The following is a 15,920-nucleotide window of genomic DNA, read 5'->3' as shown; positions in this document are numbered from 1 at the left end:
TGATGGATTTTGACAAACTGTGTAAGCCTGTCATTAAGGGGAGGATAGATTACAGTCTCTACGCAGGACATCATAGTGCTTACATTTCTCATCCATACAGCCTATGAAACATACAGGGGAACGCAAGATGAAAATAAAATTGAACATGGGCTTAACTGCTACTCTCTCCAGTGAATGATAAGAGCTGGTGACCAATCCACACTTTCTACCATATATATATATAGAGAGAGAGAGAGAGAGAGAGAGTTCTATTTCTTTCTGACTGATATAAAGACCTCTCACAAAGGACACAAAGATTATACACAAAACTGACTATTCAGTAATTTAAGTCTAACTTCAGGCCTTGTGCTTCCACTTTTAAAATATTATTCTTTCCTCTTTCGCCCTACCTATATATAGTCCTTTTGCTTCTCTATAATTTTTTACTTATGCACTTAAAATCCTCATCTAGAATGGGGATTATATCAATAGTGAAATTTGTTAGTTAGGTGAATTGAAGAAGACGAGTCTGAATTAATAAAAAGTGTAAAGTATGGGCTGTTGTCCAAAAGATCATGATAATAGCAACAGCTGATGTTTTGAGAGTTGACTACATGAAAATCAGGAGGCTGAACACTTTACATGTGTTATCTCATTGAGTCCTCATAAAAGCCCTAGAGCAGGTATTATCATCCCATTTTTACAAATGAGAAAATAAAACCTGAGAGATATTAAGTAATTTGCCTAAGTCCATGTAGCTAATGAGTTACAGAAATACTTTCAAATCTGAGTTTGCCGGACTTCAAAGCTCATGTTCTTTATCACCACATCAAACTGCTGGGTGTTTCCTTCAATCAATAATAATAATGATAAAGCAATATTTCAGATTAGTTTAACAAAACTAAAGTGTGGAAGAATATTGCTTTAGTGAAAAAATGAGAAGTGTTTGAAATTAGCTCACCAATTATTTTAGGAAGTTATTACCTGCCATTTATGGAGTATGTACTTCACACCAGACACTTTCTATACATTTAATCTAATCCTCACAGCAGCCCCATGAATTAGGTAAACTATCTCCCTTTTACACGTGATGGAAAAGATACTCAGAAAAGCCAAGTAATTTGCCCAAGGTCACATAGATAGAAAGTGGCACCGTCCTTGCACTATGCCTTTTCCCACACGACCTCATTACCTCTCTTGCAAGGCCTTTCTCTAGAGTGCTTGAAAAGCTCGCTTTATAAAACAATAGTGCCATCCCCCTTTAATTGTACTTAATACTATTTATTAGCTCAGCAAAGCTTTAATTCAGAGACAATGCAAAAGTAAACTTTAACCCAGCCCTGCTCTCATTATCAAAAACTCCAAATTTAGTGAGGTCCACATTAATGGGTTTTACTGTATATAGAAAAGAGTTTAATAGTCACTTAGCCCTCCTCTATCTCCATTAACAAAGGTAAAAGGCCACACAAAGGTAAAGGAAGGAAGAACAGGGACCTTAAAACTAAAACAGATAAGAAGTGTCTGTAATTTGTACTTCAGCAAAAAATCATAATACATATGCCAGTGAAACAATACAGTACATACATATGCCAACATGTAACAACAAATTCAACTCTACAATTTTAAGTGCCCTATTCATCAATTAAAGAAAATTAATCCTAATCAGATGTTCATATTAAGGAATATAGCCATAGCAAATCGGCAATAATAATTAAAAGTCCATTTCAAATCTCTTTGGTGAGCAGGGAAATGATCTAACATAGCCAGGCTGCCCTAGTCCTTTCTGCAGCATTGTATAAATGTGCACATTAAGTGAAAATTCCTGGATGTTTAATATGGTCATCTTTGCTACTCACACTGCACTTGTTTCTAATGAAGATATGCTGCCATGTGCACCATGAATGGGGAAAATGTACAAGTTGTGACAGTTAAGCACATGTCTGCTCTGAGAGCCAAGTCCTTAATACACAGAATTTTCCCACCTAGGTCATCACAGTGTTACAAAGATTCCAAACAAATCCTACCCGCTTTGGACGGAGCTACTTGAAGCAGGCCGGATCCCATAGCTCTCTCTGGTTGCATCATGTTTTGTTTTGTTTTGTTTTTTCTTTTCTTTAGGTCAGCTTGTAAACGAACTGTTACACGGCTCTCTCAAGGCAAAAGAAATAGCCTTGGGATAGAAGCAAAACAATCCAGATGAGAGACAGCCCCCCTAGTCTTTCAGGCCCGATGCACTGTGAGGTGGGTGGTGGAACCCAATTTAAGATCATTGGTAGTTTGGTTAGACTCAGTAGGCCACGTGCTTCCTGGTGATAGTCAAGGGTAAAGGGGGTCGGTGTGCTGAGCCATTTTGAAGGATAGGTTTGCAGTCTTGGACACCCAGAGTGAACTAATCTCCCATTGCTACACTACATGAAGTATAAAAGTATAAACTTTCTACCACAGGAATGGAAATTAATATAAATATCTGAGACTGCCATAATTCTGATAATCCTCTATCCTGTGTTGCTTGGTTGGTTCGCAAAACAGGCTCACCAAAGTATTACCTCAGGATTCAGTCTTTCACCTTCACTTTCAATTCTCTTGGCCAAAGCATTGTAACCATGATTATTTCTTTTACAATCTACTTCAATTTCAAGTCACTGGAAGGCATTACTGGAGACAATATGGAGTCTCATTCTCTGAACTTTTCAAAGTCAGAGCGATAAACTCTGAGCTCTCTCAAAATCCTCCCCATTCTGAGTCTCTGATCACTACTAATCAATTAAATGTTATGAGACAGCCAGCAATTCCAGTTCTAAGAATCTTTCCTATGGAAATATTAGCACAAGTTCACAAAAATAAAAACAGTACCATGTTCACTGCAACACTATTTATAATCTCAGAAGTGTGAAAGGATCTAAATGGCCAGCAGTTGAGGAATGGTTTATTAAAGACCACTTAAACTACAGAACACTGTGCAGCCATTAAAAATAATAATACAGGTTTCCATTTACTGCTATAAAAATGTGTTAGTGGAAAAAGGAAGGTATAGAACAAAATGTATAATGTGTTACTATTTTTGGAAAAAATACAACTGTGTATGTATACAAATAAATGTATATAGAGAGAGACTATATGAAACAAAAATATCTGTTTTAGAGAGCTATAGGTATAAATATATAGCTATGTATATTTCTGTTACATGACATTCAGGTAAAAATATTTCTATTATATACTTATACATACACTTGCATATGCATAGAAAAATCAGAAGAATTCATCAGCTTGGGCTGCTAATAACAAAATATCATAGACTGGGTGACTGAAACAACAGACATATATTTCTCACAGTTGTGGAAGCTGGGAAGTCCAAGATCAAGGTGCTGACAGATTTAGTTCTTAGTAAGCGCTGCTTCCTGGCTTATAGACAGCAACTTTTTTCCTGTCCGCAAAGGTACAGAAACAGAAAGAGAGAGGCCAAGCCTCTGGAAAATGAAATTGGGAAAGAAGACTAACTTTCTATTTGTACACTGTTTATTTATTTAGGTTTCTAAGCAATTCCCTTCAAATTGAGACTCTCTTCTTCTCCTGGGTTGTAATCAAATTAAGAAGTAATACAAAAATAAAACAAATGAGAGGCTAGAATATATCCATCATTACTGATTGAGACCAGGGTAGAGGGGGTAAAAGCCAAACAAGCCTAGCTGTCCTCACTACAGAATTAGTCCATCTCCACAGTGCTGGGCTGGGGTAGGCTCCCAGCCTCAGGTAGAATGTAGGCTCCTGGTAGGGAGGCCCTTCTCCAAATAGAAGGAAGGTGGCAGTAGGCTAAGCTGGACCACTTATTCCAAATTTACCAATTAGGTAAGTCACTCTCTCCTTCTAGGGCAAAATGAAGAGTACAGTCTTTGAGAAAGTAGTACCTATGGTGGCTAAACCTAGACTACAACAGGTTAAAGAGTGAAAGAGTGAATGGTGAGAAAGCAAAGAGAAGAAAGAAGTCAACAAGAAAGAAAGAAAATAGAGTAGGGAATACAGGGAAGGATTTTTCTTTCTTTTTTTTAAGGAAGAGGCCAACAAAATGTCAAATGTAGAAAGTGGAAGAGGCAAAATCATTTACAGCAAGACTCTAAGCACAGTGACAGTATTATGGACACAAGCGAGGTGAATTCTTACTGAGACATGAATAAAAGGGAAGGAACAGGAAAAGTCACAGTGATTTGAGGCAGAGATGAAGGAAGGGAAGTTGAGTTCACAGCATGGTACCAGTTTTGTGAAAGGGTAAAAAGAATCTAGGGCTAACGCCAGGCAACAAAAATTAAACTTGCAAGGTGCCACAGGGCCTGGTTGTGCTAAAGTCCTGACAAAACTTAGCAGAACCAAGACCCACTTGTAAATGTTACATCATACTGTGAAACTTCTGAGAAATTGTGATTTATTATTTATAAGACATTGCTATCTAAGCAATATATAAATATAGATAGATACTCTCTATATCATTCAACATTGTTCATCATAACATTAGTTGATTCACATGCTCCCTTGTCTCTGGGAACCCTAAGGAATAAAGTTTTTCATAAATAACTGGTTTTAAGCTTGACTAGCCCTGTGCAATTTTTCATCGCAATTCTGGCTACCATTACAACCGTATTTCCCAAATCCCAATGCAGTATAAAGTAAAATCAAACAGAAAGAAGAAATTGGTGGGAAAATTCATAATCTAAAAGTCTGGCTCCATACTTTTGACTGATAGAAACTAAAAGCTCTGTACTGGAGATGCTTCTATATTCCCACTGATCTGTTTTCATGCCATGGTATCAATGGCCATAGAAGTTCTGGCAAACTGATTCTTCCAGTAAACTGATTTCTGTGAGCTAATAAAAGAAGGAAAGCTGTGTATCTTTCAAATAGTCCCCAAAGTTATTTTTCTTAATCAGGGTTTAAAGCTATGTTCCAAGTCTCCATTCCTCTGTGTGATTTAGCTTTACAACAAGTGCCCCCTCTTAACAGTTTTTGAGGTCATTCGGGTTTTGCCAAATGTGTGCCGCAGCCCCCCGCGTGGGCTCCTCTACTGCTATTAAAGTCATACTGCATGGGGTTCAGTGTGGGAGCTGCCGCCAGAAAGGATCCACAAGGCTGAGTACCAGGCAGATCAGCGTCAAGTCCAGTACCTCCACAGAGGGCTTCCAGTTCTGCTTCTGCCGTGTCGCTTCCCTGTCCCCAGGATAAAGTGAGCCATCTTCACTGCTGACACTAGACACAACTGAGATTGGTTCTTCTGACAGAGATTAGTGGGCAGCAATGAATCTTTCACTTGGGGTAGAAATAGGATTTTATTTAAGAAAATAACCATACATAATTGGGCTTCTGGCACCTTAAATTTTAATGGTGAAAGTAATATGGAGGCTTCTGGGACTTTAAATTATGGCTTTCAGAAGCTTCACACTGAATCTTTCAATTATTCTCTATAAGTACTTTCTCAAAGCATGTGCCACCATGACATTGATATCACAATTCAAATCTAAATTCAAAACTGACTGCAAGGCTATGAGCTATGTGCTGGCGTGCCGGCGGCCTCATTTTATCTTTGAACATCTGACGAGGTGAATCAAGAGGCACTCTCCCAGAGCCCAGCCAGCTGTTTGCCAAATAGTCAAATACCCTGGCATGCAGAAGATGTCCCCATATCACAATTAGTGAAGACCCCCTATACTTCCCATTAGTTTCCGGCTCACCTACATCCTTTCACACAGGCCCAACTGACTCACTCAGCAAAGTGTCCACTCTTGCTCGCTTGCTCACCTCTCAGGTTCTGCCACTCCAGCAACTGGATCCAGTGTGTGTTGCAGAATGGCAGCCAGTTCAAACAAAACCATGGGGGAGAGTTTTCAAGTCTGTGCTTCCTTGAAGCGGATCTGAAATAGGGGCTGAGCTGATATTTGTGGTAGTAGGCAGATAAAAAGCAAAGAGGTGCATGTATTTTTACTTAAAATGCATTCCATTTGGCTGAAGTAAAAATGGGACTGGGAAGACAATAAGGGAAAAGTGAAAAGGCTTTCCTCTTTTATACTAATGTCTTAACTTCCTTGTTATATACCTATTTTGATCATTTTAATATTTTTATCTTCATATGAAAAGAAGTGGAAATGAATATTTAATTATTTGTAGGTTTAGCTTTAGACTGTTTCAATTAGTTTTAAACGAGTCCCCTATCTCAGCAAAGGCAACGCCGAATTTACAACTGTAAATAACTAAATCCAGCTGCACTAATGAATCCACAATGAAAGACAACCTTATTTCATATTTTAAAGATCCTGAAGCAATCTTCCTCAGTTGGATGACTTAGAACAAAGGCCATGGACAGCACATGGGAGTTCAGAAGCAGAAAGGGACAAAGGTGCCACAAGACAACAGCCCCTACCCAAATGGCTAGTCAAATTTCCTGAAGCTGGACACCAAACCCCAGGATTCCAGCTGGGTAAGGGGATCCTGGTTCCTTCCAGAAAAGTTGGGTCTTTATTTGTTCATTTCCTGTGATGTGTTTACACTTGGACAGAAGGGGCACAGCAGGGATGCTTTCAGGGCACATTTGCAGGGAAGCCAATCTCACAGGAATCCTGACTGCCAGATGTCAAACCAGTGTGTGCTGCTGAGCATGCTCTAAGCAGGATGCACAGGCACCAAATCATGGTCTGAGGAAACTGCTAGCCCGATCTAGGGCCTTTCCTGAGATGCAGGGAAAGCCTGGTAGAAACTTATGTCATTTAAAAAATAATAATAATTTTAAAAGCTGATACGACAGTAAAAATTACCTAAGAACAAGACAGGCTGATGAAATTCCAGTTCTTCCAGTCACAGATACTCATTCCATCAACCCAAATTATCATAAGGCAAATCATAGCAAAACACTCCAAAACTCGGAACCATGGGTGGCAAAGGTGAGGAGGCCCACGTGTGAAGTGACCATAACAAAGATGGTGACTCTCATCTCTTGAAAACAAGCTCGGACGCCTGGGTGCCTCAGTCGGTTAAGCACCTGCCTTCGGCTCAGGTCATGATCCCAGGGTCTTGGGATCGGGCCCCAAAGTCAGCTCCCTGCTCAGTGGGGAGTCTGCTTCTCCCTCTGCCCCTTCCCCTGCTTGTACTCTTTCTCTCTCTCTCAAATAAATAAAATCTCAAAAGGAAGAAAGAGAGGGAGAGAGATACAAAGAAAAGAAAGAAAGAAAGAAAGAAAGAAAGAAAGAAAGAAAGAAAGAAAGAAAGAAAGAAAGAAAGGAAAGAAAGAAAGAAAGAAAAGAAAGAAAGAAAGAAAGAAAGAAAGAAAGAAAGAAAGAGAAAGAAAGAAAGAAAGAAAGAAAGAAAGAAAGAAAGAAAGAAAGAAAGAAAGAAAGAAAGAAGAAAGAAAGAAAAAGAAAAACAAGCTCAAAGATTGCTTTGCACTATGATCAGGACTATGATGCCCAAGTGAGAACTCTTCTAAGACAATGACCATAGACAGAGAAACAAAATATTTTCAAATCCACATTGATTTTAAAGTCCAAAACAGTACAATTACAAATCTTGTCTGACTTGAATATTCAAGGCTCATGGAATGTTTCAAACATAAAACAGTTCTTCATAAATCATTCACCCAAACATTTACTGTGCTCCTATTATATGCCAATACTACAGTTTTGATTAAAGAATAATCCTCATACTACTGGATTTCTCTGAAGAATTTAGTATCATGGCTCACCCCTTCATCTTAAAGTTCCTTCACTTCTGTAAAAGTTCTCTCCCTCTTAAAGACATAGATCTCGGGGTGCCTGGGTGGCTCAGTCCGTTAAGCGGCTGCCTTCAGCTCAGTCATGATCCTGGGGTCTTGGGATCGAGCCCCACATCCGGCTCCCTGCTCAGCGGAGAGCCTGTTTCTCCCTCTTCCTCTGCCTGCCACTCTGCCTACTTGTGCTCTCTCTCTCTCTCTGTGTCAAATAAATAAATAAAATCTTTTTAAAAATAAATAAATAAATAAAGACGTAGATCTCTCAGGCCACTGTCCCTTTTTTCTAATTCCTCTTCCTCAGCACTGTCCTCATTTCACTCTAAATCAACAAGGGGTGAAGGGTAGTATATCAAAGTCACCTGGGAGACATTTTTCGTTTTCTCAAGTTATATGATGCTTTCTACCCCCATTTGAGAATCTTCACCTATAGGAACCTATTCACTATTTCTAGCTGGGATAAATCACATGTCTTAAGAGTTTGGGGATGAAAAAAAAGCTGAAGATCTCTGTACTAAACACTTTCTAAACACATCCTCTTGATCTTACCTACTTCTGTGACTTCAACTACCTATCACCTATATGTTGATGATTTCAAAAATAACATTTTAAATTCAGACCCACATATACAAATGCTTAATGGACTTCTGTTTTCAAATGATCTGCTAACTCAAACTCAGTGCAACATATTATCTTTTTTTTCTCTTACCTTTCTTAATAATATCCATTCAGTGGAACTTCACACTCCCTATTCGCACCCCACATACATCAAATCTGTCACCAGGTCCTTTCTCTTCCAGAACACATCTTAAATCTGTCTACCACGTGCCATATCCTACCTGGCCCTCTGCAGTAGCCTCCTCACTCCTCCCAGCTGCAGCCTCTCTACTTCAAATTATTCTCCACATACTCCTGATTCATACTTATTAAAGTAGGTAATCCTGGAATGCAGCACTCATGATATACAAGATGATTTTTGATAGCATACAATGTTTTAAGTATTTATAAATTTTAAGTTTTAGAAAAGTAAAAGTAACACATCAGACTGGGGTTCTAATATTAAGTTTGCTTTTAAAATTAATTTTGGTATAAAAATCAGACAATTTAAATAAAAATCTAGTTCAGGGAGTATGCAGGTATTTTTAAAGAGATAAAAGTGGTACATTAATCAATGAAATTTGGGAAGTCAGGTCCTACACAATAGATCTAAACTTCTCAACATGATGTTGCAAATGCTGTATGTCCTCTTCATCTTCAGCCACTGCCTCTTCCCACATTCCCTGCACTATTCAGACCCTCTGTATATCAGCTTTGCTGCATAGCAAAACACTCCAAACCTAGTGGCTAAAACAGCATTTTATTTAGTTCATAATTATGCAAATAAGCTGGGTCATTCTGTCTGGGCTGACGACAGATTTCCCGTGGATTCTCCCATGTGTCTATGGTCAAATGATGGATCAGCTAGATGGTCCAAGATGAACTCACTCACATCTCTAGTGGTTAGGAGATGTCAGCCAGAGCCTCCATTTCCTGCAGGTGGCCACTTTATCTCCAGCAAGATAACCTGGACTCAATCACAATATGGTCTCAGGCTTCCAAGCACAGAATCCCTAGTGCATAAGCACTTTTCAAGTCTCTACTGGTTTCACATTTGCTAATGTCCATCAGCCAAAGTAAGTCATGTGGTCAACCAAATGCAATGATGGGGAAACAGACTTCAGATCTTAATGGAAGAAACTTCAATATCACATTGCCAGGAGTTGGATGCAGAAAAGGGAAGAATTCGTGACCATTGTAACCATCTACCACTCTTGTCATATCCCAAACATGCCAGGCATATTCACATGTGCTCATGTATTCCCATCACCTGAAATGAACTATCAACCTCCTGCTGTCTTTCTGGCAAATTTTTATTTCTTGTCCTTCAAGGTTCTGCCCAAATACAGCATTTACTGACATATTCCCTCAAATTAATTATTCCCTCCTATGCTCCCGTGATCCCTTGCATATGTCTCTATTATAGCATTCAGTGAATTGTGTTATAATGTTATAATGTCTCCCTAAATTGACAGTCTTTGTACCACTAGTACAGTGACTGGCAAAGAACAGGCATTCAATAAGTGTTCACTAAATTGAATTTAACTGAATAAATTCAAAACAAAAATTAAAATCTCCTTCAAATAAGCCTACGTTTAAACAACTTAAGGTGCAACTATACAAAAATCGCCTTATGAGTTGGTAGGACTAATTAGATCCACCTCATCTAATTTGAAGGGCACCAGGGCAATGCTCCCAGTCAGAAGTATTCTTGTTGTGCAACTGGCACAAAGCCTGACCTTTCAGCATAGATTATTCTAGGTCTTAAAATGTTTTGCTATAGTGCAAACAACATAGGCTTTGGAGTCTGAAACACTAGGACTCAAAACCTAGCTACTTGTGTGATCCTGACAATTTACTTATTACATTTCTCTGCACCACTCTTTTATATCCAGTGTTGCAATAAATTATGTAAAGCACCTAGCACCATGCCTACCATATACCCAACACACATCAAACCCCAGGGTCTCCCATAAGAAAAGTAAATCACCTGGGAGGAGGTAACCTCAAGCCTCTTTCATTAACATCTGAGGAGAGTGGGAGAGAGAGAAGAGTGTGAAAGTAAGTAAGGGGTAGTCAATAATTTCACAGTGTTACTGAGAGCCAGAACTGTGGCTAGTATTAGACAGTTATATCACTTTTCAAGGACCCAATCAAGGACTAACAGTTTCCCACTCCCCAAGTTATATAATGACTATCTCTGGTGATACAGGAATATGCAATCAACATTTATACATCTACTTCGGCAAGATTACTGGGGGGAAAAGCTAAGGAAGAAAAGAGGTTTCTCAAAATGATGCTACCCTAGTCTTTTAATGGATAGTCCCTCACTCTTTTAGTTATTACATTTAAAAGGAGTAGTTACAGTAAACAAGTTTTTTTTTTCTCCCTAAGGATATAATTTTTTAAGTGAAAAAAATGAAAAGCACATGACAAACACACAATTCGAAGCTTCAAATTGTATCACTTCTGAAGGAAATGTTACCACTGAAACCAATATAAAGTGAGTTTTAGACACACTGAAGTCGTTTCAAAGTAAAGCCAAATTTAACACATTTTAATAAAATCTTTAAACTTCCAAAATCCAAGTAGGAACTTGACTCCTATAAGATGTCTCCACAGTTACCCTTCCTGAGGATGTTCTCATATCTCAGGGGCAGCTCTGAAACACTTACATACTTACTATTCACTAAATCAATCTACATTTGTTGATACCTAGCGCTGTAAATGAATCTCCATCATTTCCCCTGCAATCTTTCATTACTAGCTACACTGCAAACTTCCTGATACCCATGATTCTACTTTCTGTATTTTCCTAATCCACTTCTCCCCACTCCCAGCACCCTGATTGTACTCAACAAATGTTAATTTATGACTGACAAGAAAATATACAAGCATTTGCTGATAGTAAATTCATTGGTCATTCAAGTTCAGATCAAGACTTCTAGAGACCTTAAAGACTGAAAAATTATGGTACCCCCCCATCCACCTGGAAATCAAAATGAAAATAATACTAAACCATAAAGCACAAAACTTACATATAATGTGCAAAATTACATATATGTTCAAATTAAAATAGCTTCTGCTGGCAATATTTTAGGTAAGCTCATCAAAGGTTGAACAACTCTCTCATTCTCCCTCCCCTCCCCACTGTGAGGTGAGCCTATGTGTGGGAGGGAGGAAGATATGGGGGCGGGGGGGGGACAAACAGGAGCAAGCATGTATCTCTAATTTCCTCGTGCTTGGTCTCCTATAGAATACTCCAATTCTTGGTGCAATTCATAAAACTATATCAGAACATTAATTATGGTAAGTATGCTACAGAATGTAGAAAGAGGAATCAAATGTTGGCCTAAATTCATATGCATATTCGCTGTTCTCTTGTAAGTGCCCAAAGTCTATTGCAGGTGTGTAGCAGGACAGCTTAACATAATATGAATAGAAACAACCTAACATATTGCCTTGCCTGCTGTTACGACTGTATTGTGGTTGTGTATAGAAAAGAAGGTACGATAAATGATTGTCAGCACAGCTCTCAGAAGCATAAGTTTTTGCATTTTATTTCATTAGACTTCAACATTTGATAAAAGCAACAAGCACCAAATTATATTTGGATAAACCTTCCATAAATAATGTTTTCACAGCAGTCACAGAGTCTAGAATGCAGATGCTAATTACAGAGCCAAATCAAAACTACCATAGTTGCAATTAAAACTAAAATATTTTCACTTATGATTCTCATATTCATAGTAACAGATATTGGTTAATATTTCCATTAAATTTGAATACTCTATGCTTAGATATAATTATTTCAACTAATCTGTTTCCACTTTTATATTTTAAAATCTTAGTGTATTCTGTATGGGTTGAATATGTAATTTGATTATTTTAATGTACCCAGGTAGACCTTCTGCCTTTTGATGAAAAATGTTTGGATACCTAAGAACATGGTATAGAGAAATAAGGAAATTCTTGTAATTATAAAGGTCCTTTACATACAGGTACTTTAAAACACTAAGTTTTTAAGACCTATGCTGATAATGAAGTATAAGAATGTACATTTAGGAAAGCAACTGAATAATTCAGTTAATTGTTATGTGATCAGATCTCATTGGTTCTCAGATGTAGTCCAATTAAAAAAAAAAAAAATGTCCCTTGGTGACTTTGATCTAGGAGTAGAAAGTGTATTACATCCATTAAATAGGAAGCCAAGGATTACTTGAACAAATAATATTACAGGTCTGTAGAATGACTGATGGTCTTTGCAAAGGTCCAGACTGGTTTCATCTTTCTTGAGATTTTATCACTGATTTGTTCCTAGTCATGTGCAGTTACTAAGGCCAGCAGAGGTAACAAGTGTTTGACATATGATAGTTGGGCCACTTTTGTCAGACTGCATTTATTTTAAGCTATGCTTATACTTGGTACTCTTATGTGTATATGTTCTTGGGCTTTAGTTTTTTCTTGTTTCCAGCAATGGGTCAAACAAATATAATAACACTACCCTCTAAAGCTCTGCAAAAATAATGTATCCGCTTCCTTGCAAGGGATGCCTTTACATTGCAGATAAAATAAGTGACTATAGAGCAAGCAGCTAATGTAAAGACTTACTCTTTGTTCATTGCCTTATTTGCACAGCTTACAACATATCCCTTACCTTTTAGCATATATTATCCATCTCAATTCAATCCATCCTTTACAATCTGCAGCAAGCCATGGAAGTTCTCGGTTAGTTGAAAGGAAATTTCAAGGGAGGAGGGGTGTGGAAAAACACATTTAATTTATGCTACTGAAAAGGGACTGTTCTAAATGGTTTCTGCGCACTTTTGCATCTTCTTACACACTACAAATCAGCTCAGATATCTTAATCAGTGGCTAGAAACATATCCTTATCAGTAACATATTCATGAAAGATGGTATGTGAGCTGCAAAATGTTTGGCAGAGAATGAGGAATAAAAAAGAAAGAAAGAATATGGTAAATAGTTGATGGAATAGCTTTGTGTTTCAACCCTATTCATTTTGGAAATTTTCTATCATCTGTTTGTTCTATTTAGAAGGATAATAGACAAACCAAAAGAATGTCAGCTTTCTATGGATTTGATTTCACCTATACATCAATACACTTACTGTACAATGATCCAGATGGAAGCATATCTACACACAGTGGTGAATATAAGAACATATATACATTTTCGTGTCTCCTAAATTTCCTATTCATGATATTACCTTATGCAAAGTTCAGCACTTTTCTGTTTTGACAATCTAAGCACTGTCTAAACATTATTTCACAAAAGCAAGAGTAGTTCTTGACAATTAATTTCTGCAGTCAATGGTCTTCACAAACCGGGCAACTCCCCTTGGAACTTAGGAGCCACAACAGCAGACTGCGTGCGTGAAAGAGCAAGACAATTCATTAGCCGATTCTGCAGCAACTCAAAGTGGCGGGGGATGTCAGCCCCTGCTCTGGCGCTTCAATACTAATGAGAGTCATTGCATATTCATAACCCCAAATACAGTCAGCTTCTTGTAAAAACTTTTGTCACCCAGGCTTCATGGCAAGAGCAAAGCACTGCACAATTCGTGTCGCGGCACTTCCGCCAAGTGAGTGCAAGAGCAAGATTGATTGTTTTGCAACGTAGCCTGACGGCAAACTAAAAGATGCTGCCCCAAGGGTCCTAAAATTCTGCTTAGTTTGATTGCAAAGCCCCAAATAATCAAAGAAACAAAAAGGAAGCGGTGGTGGTGAATGTATATGTCTATATATACAAATACCCACATATACACCATACACAAAAAATATATAAAAGAATACTCCAAACAAGAAATTTGGCTTATTGAGTGTTCAGAGTAATTATCTGTTAGGAATGTAAAACCACTCCCATCAAGTCCTACCATGTTGAAAGAAGAATGGTGTGCCCCAGTAAACTTGTTCTTGAGTTGCAGAAACACCATGGCATATCTTAATAGAAACAGATTTCTAAAACTATCTGAAGTTTCCCGTCATTATCGATACCAAAGCTTAGTGAACTGAACCTGTCAGCTCTGCCAAATGTAGAGCAACCTGGAATCCAATTCCTCAGGCAGCTTTTTAAGTTGTTGTCAGTGCCTCCCTTGTTTTATCATCATCATCATTACGATTAGTCTCCAGAAGTGAGCCGTTCAGTGTGCTTGCCAGGAGATCCTAAGGGGCCAGCACAACACCATTTGACCCCAAAATACCTGTCTGTTTGGGGTAGCTACCAGCATCCCCTGGAGTCAGAGGAAGGAAATGTATATTTCAGCACCCGCTTTGAAAAAGCCTTGAGCATTTTTTTTCACTTGTAATGATGTCTTCAGCCAGAATGCCAGCACACTTCCACATTTTTTCTGACAGGAATGCAGTCTATAAACTACACATAAAAATTAAATAAAACAGGCCAGTGAAAGAAAAGTTTCTAAATTTGATCACACTTGAGTTGTTAAAAGTTATTTCCAGATGCATCCTGTGTATAAATATCTGCATAGCTAAAGACAAATCAGGAATATTGGGAAAATGGTGGGGGATAGATGATGAGGTGTTGTGGGGGAAGGGGCTCACCCAACTGGTTTACATCTCAGGCACAGACACACAAGCTTCGAAAATAGAAGGATTTGTGTTTATGATTGATTGAGGTAACTGATTATCCACAGATATTTTAAGTGTTGAGACATTAAATTGTCAGCTCTATCAGTTTGATTGCAGTAAAACATGAAAACATTGACTTTTGTCTAGTTAGAGAAATTTATTTTTCCCAGAATGACAATCCTTTAAGTAGAAGCCAGGCAGCTTGCCAGCTTTCCATGTCATACACTGAAGTTTGCAAATGCAACCCATATTTTCGAGTGTTTTTCAAGGTTCAATGAATGGTGCATTGGTCTTTTGCAAATAGTCTTGTAATAAACAGATTCCTGCAGTATGCTTCACTCTTTAAGCTTGAGAAAAGTATTTATTCATTTCGAAATAAAAAAAAAAAACAAAACTGTAGCTTTGCATTCATGTTACCAGTGCTCTTCAGTTATTCAAAGTATCTCTCAAAAATAAAATAAACCTCTTTGGACCACCATGCTGTGAACAAGTTTGATTAATATGTTTTATAAGCCTGAAATAAATGCTCATCATAACTGTCAGTTAGCTGACAGCTTTCAAAAGTCTTTGTTCCCAGAATGAGTAATTTGTCTGATCTTTAAGATACCATATTCCAGCCGAAAAGGAAGATATAACAATCAAGTAAATTCTACTAAAATTTGATTGCTCTTAAATCAGCCTTATATTCTGGGTCCTTGCATGTACTATATGTATGCATACTATTTTACAAAATAAAAATACATCTTATTTGTTATTATTACTTGTCAGAATACCTGTGCTTTTTCATTGGGCAGAATTGTGTGTCCAGTGTTTAAAATCTAGTCCACTATGAGAATCGAAAATGTCAGATACAGTCAATCCTTTTGTTTTTTTAATTTTTCATTTAAATTCAACTTAGTTAATAGTGTATTATTAGTTTCAGGGTAGAATTTAGTGATTCATCAGTTGCATATAACACCCAGTGCTCATTACTTCAAGTGCCCTCCTTAATGCCCATC

General features: G+C 37.9%; 1 long non-coding RNA gene across 11 annotated transcripts in view; it reads right to left on the bottom strand.

The window, feature by feature from the left end:
- The window catches only part of LOC118536848 (uncharacterized), a 661,957-nt gene that overhangs the window by 520,034 nt on the left and 126,003 nt on the right, over nucleotides 1–15,920 (bottom strand). The gene's annotated exons all lie outside the window — the stretch shown is intronic.

The sequence above is a fragment of the Halichoerus grypus genome, chromosome 2 (assembly GCF_964656455.1).
Source record: "Halichoerus grypus chromosome 2, mHalGry1.hap1.1, whole genome shotgun sequence".
Taxonomy (NCBI): Eukaryota; Metazoa; Chordata; class Mammalia; order Carnivora; family Phocidae; genus Halichoerus; species Halichoerus grypus.
Note: the sequence above shows the minus strand (reverse complement) of the source record. Positions and strands in the feature narration are given on the sequence as shown.